The sequence below is a fragment of the Chrysochloris asiatica genome, unplaced genomic scaffold, assembly GCF_000296735.1.
Source record: "Chrysochloris asiatica unplaced genomic scaffold, ChrAsi1.0 scaffold00011, whole genome shotgun sequence".
NCBI classification, from domain to species: Eukaryota; Metazoa; Chordata; class Mammalia; order Afrosoricida; family Chrysochloridae; genus Chrysochloris; species Chrysochloris asiatica.
Genome location: NW_006408529.1, coordinates 29,647,757 through 29,654,833, shown reverse-complemented (window position 1 = coordinate 29,654,833; position 7,077 = coordinate 29,647,757). Strand labels below are relative to the sequence as shown.

Here is a 7,077-nt window from a genome sequence, read left to right as displayed (position 1 = left end):
GTTGATAGTTGATCCAAGAAGAATGAAGTCCTTGACAACTTCAATCTTTTCTTAGAAACTATCATTTTTAATCACAATGCATAAAACATACATTAGCATTCTATCACTTGTTGAAAACTTCAATGTCACATCTACTTCAGTTTAGAAAACCATTGAGTCTTTACACTTAATGCTTATTGAGCTGAATCCAAGATCAAGTTTATAATGATAGAAGCAAGGGAAGAAGGGACAATGCACTACTTCTCTTAATTTGCTTTCTATGATATATAAACAGCAAGCTGACATAATATTAATTGTACATTTCTAAAATTCCTCCACAATAACCTAGGCTTTCTGAGACCATACAGACCATATCTACATAAGAGTGACAATTGTATACTTACCATATAATAAAGTGTCAAGCAATAGTTAATTTTCAATAAATACTTCATGAATAAATATTGCTAAAAATTTCATATTCTATAATTCTGTGATTATATAACAATAATCCAATTTTAATGAAATAGTATATTACATTGTTGTTAAGTGCCTTCGAGTCGGTTCCGACCCATAGCGACCCTGTACAGGGTTTCCGAGGGTATAAATCCTTACGGGAGTAGAAAGCCTCATCTTTCTCCAGCGGAGCAGCTGGTAGTTTCAAACCGCTGACCTTAAGGATCGCATCCCGATTCGTAACCACTACGCTACCAGATTTAAACAAATACATGGTTATTTGCTCTCTTTCCAGCACAAATAACCATAGACAAATAATCATAGGGAAGTGATCATAGAGGAGAGGCAGAAAGTATCTCCAGCAAACAGTTCTTGTAAAGGAACTGAAAGCTGAATGGGACTGAGAGGAGGAAGGTACACCATGAGAGGAAAATTATTGTACACTGTCATCGAGTTGGTTTCAACTCACAGCAATTCTATGCACAACAAAGCAAAATATTGCCCAGTCATGTGCCATCCTCACAGTTGTTTTTGTGCTTGAGTCCATTGCTGCTTCCACTGTGTTAATCCATCTCATAGGGGATCTTTCTCTTTTTCACGACCTTCCATTTTACCAAGAATAATGCCCTTCTCTAAGGATTGGTCCTTTCTGTTAATATGTCTGAAATATGAGAGATGAGGCCTGACCGTCTTGGCTTCTAAGGAACATTCTGGCTGTAATTCTCCCAACATAGTTTGTTCTTTTGGTAGTCCATGTTGCTTTCAATATTCTTTTCCAACACCATAACTCAAATTTATCAATTCTATGGTCTTCTTTATTCATTGTCCAACTGTCAAATGTGTATGAAGTGACTGAAATACCATGCTTTGGGGCAGAAGTATCTTTATCCTCAAACTAACATCTTTGCCCTTGAATATTGGTAAGAGATTTTGTGCAGCTGATTTGACTAATGCAATGTATCATTTGATATCTTGACTGCTGCTTCTTCCATAAGTATTGATTGTGGATCCAAGCAAAATGAAGTCACTGACAACTTCAATCTTTTCTCTGTATTATGATGCTATTTATTGATCCAGTTGGTGGGATTTTTGTTTTCTTTACATTGAGGTCCAATTCATATCGATAGCTATAGTCTCTATGATCTTAATTAGTATTTTAAGTCCTCTTGACTTCAAGCAAGAAATAATGTGTCATCTGTATATTGCAAGTTGTTAGTCTTCCTACAATCCTGATGCATGTTCTTCTTCATATAATCCAGTTTCCTGCATATTTGAAGAGCATACAGATTGAATAAGTCTGATGAAAGAATATAAACCTGGAACACATCTTTCCTGATTTTAAACAATTGAGTGTCCCCTTGTTCTGCTCAAATGATTGCCTCTTGGAGCATGCACAGGTTTATCATGAACACAATTAAGAGCTCTGGAATACTCATTCTTTGTGATGTTTTCCATAGCTTGTCATGATCCCCACAGTTGAAAGCCTTTGTATAGTCAATAAAGCACAAGTAAACATCTTTCTTGTATTTTCTGTTTTCAGCCAAGATCCATATACCATCAGCAATGATATCCCAGGTTCCATGTCCTCTTTTGTATCCAGCTTGAAATTCTGGCAGTTGATGTACTGAGTGAGATTGTTTTTGAATTATCTTAAGCAGAATTCTACTTGCATGTGATATAAATGATTTTGTTTGATGATTTCCACATTATGTTGGTTCACCTCTCTTTGGAATGTGCACAAATATGGATCTCTTCTTGTTGGCTGGCCACATAGCTGTCTTCCAAATTTCTTGCCAAAGATGAGTGAGCACCTCAAGTGCTGCATTGGTTTGTTGAACTATTTCAGTTTGCATTATGTCAGTTCCTGAAGTCTTGTTTTTTGTTGTTGTTTTTTTTTTTTTTTTTTTGCCAATGCCTTCAGTGCAGCTGACTTCTTCCTTCATCATCAGTTCTTGATCACATGTTACTTCTTGAAATGGCTGAATAGCAACCATTTGTTTTTGGTACAACAACTCTTTGTATACCTGTCATCTTTATGTGGCGCTACAGGATAATGCACTGGACCGCAAAGTCAGTTTGAACAGTGAGGTCAAGGTTCAAACCCACCAACCCTACACATGGTTGCTATAAGTCAGAACCAAGTCTATGGCACTTAAAAACATCAACAACTAAAAGACAATAGCAGGTCTCTTTTGTTCATAGCTATATCTTCATTCTTACAACCAAACCAGAAAACAGTTTAGTACTGACATTAATCAGTTATAGAAAGGGATAGTATGTGCTCAGTGGTATTACAAAACTAACTGACACCATTTGTCTATCAGTTCTTTAAATGTTTTATGCTGTTGTGAGTCAAAGCCACTGGTATTTCAAATAATAGCAGCATCACACATGGTGGGCAAGTTTCAGTGGCATTTCCAGACTAAGACAGATTAAGAAGGAAAGCCTAGAAATCTACTTCCAAAAAATTGGTCAGTGAAAACCTTATGAATAGCAGTGGAACACTGTCTGAGATAGTACCCAAAGACATGTTCCTCAGGACGAAATGTACTTAATATACAAGTGGTGAAGAATTATCTTCATAAGTACAGTTAACCTTAATGGCATGGATGGAATATAGGTTTGAGAATCTTCATTGAGTCGAACAACTCATAATTAGAGAAATAACTGATAAAATCATTAATAATTAGAACATGGTGGTGGTAGTGTGTTGTGGAGTCGGTTACAACTCATAGTGACCCTGTATTGGGCTTCCAAGGCTGCAAGTGTTTACAGGAACAGAAAGCCTCATCTTTTTCCCATGGAACAACTGGTAGTTTCAAACTGCTAACCTTGAGGTTTTTAAACTGCTGATTACTACACTACCAGAGCTCCTTTGGAACATAGAATGTATGAAGTACAAAAGTAGGAAATTTGGAAGTCATCAAAAGATAAATGGACTGCATAAAGTTTGATATCCTAGACGTTAGAGAGCTTAAATAGACTTGCTTTGGCCATTTTGAATCAGACAAACATATGGTCTTCTATGTTGGCAAATTGAAGAAGAATGGTGTCACATTAATTCACAAAAAGATCATCTTACAGTCTATCCTGAAGTTCCAAGGTGTCAGTTATATGATAATACTATATGTCTACAAGGAGGATCAGTTAATAAAACTGTTATTCCAATTTAGAAACCAACTACCAATGCAAAAGATGAAGCTGAAAAATTTTACCAACTTCCTAATTCTAAAATAGATCAAACATGTAATTAGTATGGATTGGTAATTACTGGTTTTAGAATGTGGAATTTGGAAACAAACAAGGAGGATCACTAGCCTGAAAATATGGCCTTAGTGATAGAAATGGTATCAAGAATTCATGATAGAATTTACAAGATCAACAATTTATGCATTGCAAATAAATGTTTTCAACAACTTAAATTGTGACTATACTTGTGGATATTACCAAATGGAATACACACATAAAATTGAGTAAATTTGTGGAAAGGGAATGGAGTCTGCTGGTGCCATGTATTAAACTTTGCGCTGCTAACAAAGATTACTATTCCAACCTCCCTGTCATTCTTCAGGAGAAAGATTAAACATTCTGCTCCTGTAAAGATTTAGAGTCTCAGAAACCCTAGGGATCAGTTCTATTCTGTCCTGTAGGGTTGCTATGAGTCAGAATCAACTCAACAAACAGCAATGGGTTTGAGGTTTGGGTGTAAAGATACCATGGAGAAGCTCAATATCATCAGTCAGAACAAGTCAAGGGGATGACTGTGAAGCACATGCAATTCAAATTGAAACTGAAGAAAATTAAAACAACTCTGTGAGAACCAAAGCCTGACCTTGAGTATAGCCCATTATATTTAGAGCCTATCTCAAGAATAGATTTGATGCATTAAACACTAATATCAAAAGACTGTATAAGTTATGGGATGACACCAAGGACAGCATAAAGGAAGCAAAGGTCATTAGAAGACAGGGAAAAAAAGAAAAGACCAAAAGGAACGTCAAAAATTATGAAAGTTGCTCTTGAACATAGAGAATCCTGGTGTGGTGCTGTCCAGCCTAAGCACTGGACTGCTAACAGCAATGTCAGTAATTCAAACTCTCCAGAGTCTCCTCAGAAACTCTAAACATGGTTGCTATGATCCAGAACCAAATCCATAGCACTTAACAACAAACATAATAGAGTAGCTAAAAATTATGGAAGAACTGATGAACTGAAAAAACAGAATTAAACATGTAAATAAAAATGGATCAAGAACACAAACTAAAATATTATAATATAATTTGCAAAGACCCAGAGTCCTGGTGTAGTGTTGTGGGGTAATGCGCTGGACTGTGAGGTCAGTTTGAATCACAACTTCAATGGTTCAAGCTCACTAGCTGTTCCTTGGAAACCCTATACAGGATCGCTATGTGTCAGAACAAACTCAGTGTCACTTACAACAGCAATAGAGAACGGGAAACCTAGATTGTATCCAGTAAACAGCAGCTATTGTAATTAAGTGTTGCTCTCCTTTGGATCCCTGGATATGTGTACATATGAATGTCTAATTCATATGGATGTAAAATATGGTGAAATATTCAAACAAACTGCATTTCCAATTTAAATAGATAATCTCAGCATAAATGGGGCTAGGCCTCACCTTTTGCAGCTGTTCTATTTAAATAATTCACCTAGTCATCAGGTGAAAACACATACTCTGCATTAACTTTAAAGAAGAGCACAACAGTAAGCATCTTAATGAGTGACCTTTAACTCAGCCTCATTTTCTTGAACTATTCATTTAAATAAAATAACAGCCAACCATGGTGGAAACATCTCACAGGGGCTAATATATTCAATACATACCTACGCTGCATATTAAAAAGCTCACTAATAATGCACTCATGACAAGACATCCGAAGACTCGGCAATAACTACAAGGATGGCATGATTTTAATTAAAATAGTTGAATTTGAAAGATATTTGATATTTTATAACTTGATGGGTATGGACTACAAATAACAAGATCCATTTTGGCTGCTAAATTATTACCAGTGACAAGTTATGGTATGAATTATTATTTGAAGTGAGTAATATTTAATTGGATGCATTATGTGAAAAAAGTAAAACCATAAAAAAAAATAACAGTAAAACTTATATATTAGTCTCTTATTCCAAACAATAAAACATTTGAAATTCTATTCCAGAATTTTCAGATAAAAATGATAGAACTGTTATGAGGATTTTAAAACATCAAATTCTTACCATTAGATTTTAGCTTTATGGACTTATTAATAACTTTACTGACTAGAGATATTAAGGAAGCATGAGATACTATCACTGACCACTAACTATCACTGACCACTAACCTAATAAGATACATTAAAAAAAACAAACAAGCTTCTACAGTATTGCTTTGGCAACCTCTTAGGTATTATTGCAATTATTTCAACCTAATAGGAGTGTTCCAAAGAACATTCAGAACACATTTTATACAGGCAAGATTAGCTACCTTTGCTATCTCAAACCTACCCTAGAGTTTTAGTGATTTATATGTGGTTCCTTATTCACTATGTCAAAGGTTTTGTTGTGTTTGCTTCTTTTTAGTAACTTGAAACAGAGGAATTACTTCATAGTTTCTTTTAGATCCTCATAACTGAATTGTTCAAATGGATCATGTCGGATACATTATCTTGTTCAAACTAGTGGATGTTAACAAGAGTGTATAGTAAATTGTTGGGTCATGATTGGCTCCATGCAGGGAGGCAGGGTGAGGGCCCTGGACTTACTGCGGGCCCTGCCATGAGTTAGTCTCGCCAACTTAAAGCTGAAGCCTGGCTCCAGGAAACCAAAGATAAGACCAAGAGGTCAGAAAAGAGGTAGAAAATGTGACAGAGGTCATAAAAGAGAAAGGCAGAGAGGAACCCGGCTTCGACTGGGCTTTGAGGGAGGTCAGACTCCATTTTACATCCGAATCGCAAAATATGGGTTTATTGAAGGACACAGCTTCAGACACCAGTATCAGTCTTTAAATCTCATAGACTACAATATCTTATTGAATTTGGTCGAGTTGATTCTACTCAGCCTATTGACTTAACCCAGCTTGTCAATGGGAGAGGTGTGACCAGCCAGCTACTTAAAAGGGATTAAGGTGTCCAGGTGGTAGAAGAGGGTGCTGACGCCTTCATGGCTAAAGTTAATATTGAAGTGCAGTTGGCTTCAGAACTTTCCATTGCAGCAATTGAGAAAAATGGCGGTGTTGTGACTACAGCCTTTTATGATCCCAAAAGTCTGAGCTTTTCGCTGCCCCAGCTCGCAGTGACATTGAGCGCACTCCCACAGCAACCACCTTGTCTCTGAAATTCCGTGCTGGTCGACCGAGTAGGAGGCCATGGGGAGTTTCCGTGCCCTGCGCCTGGTGGTGGTAAGCAAACTATAGCAAATTAATGGAACATATGAACATCGATATCCATGATCCTGCGACCAGGAGAACTTGATGGTGCCGGGCTACCGCAACCAACTAATTGCTCTGAAAGGGATCACATTAAAAGGTCCTGGATAGAGTGGAAGAAAAGGTGGAATAAAACTCAAAATTATAGAGTAAGACTGGACTTACTATTCGTTAGAAAGAGACTGGAGGAGCCTAACACTATGGCTTTCACCCAC

At 36.8% G+C, this 7,077-nt stretch overlaps 1 protein-coding gene and 1 pseudogene across 1 annotated transcript in view; one reads left to right on the top strand and one right to left on the bottom strand.

Annotated features, from left to right (window-relative positions):
* The window catches only part of SGCZ (sarcoglycan, zeta), a 718,425-nt gene that overhangs the window by 533,606 nt on the left and 177,742 nt on the right, over nt 1-7,077 (bottom strand). The window lies entirely within an intron of this gene.
* LOC102819060 lies at nt 6,155-6,771 on the top strand (annotated as a pseudogene).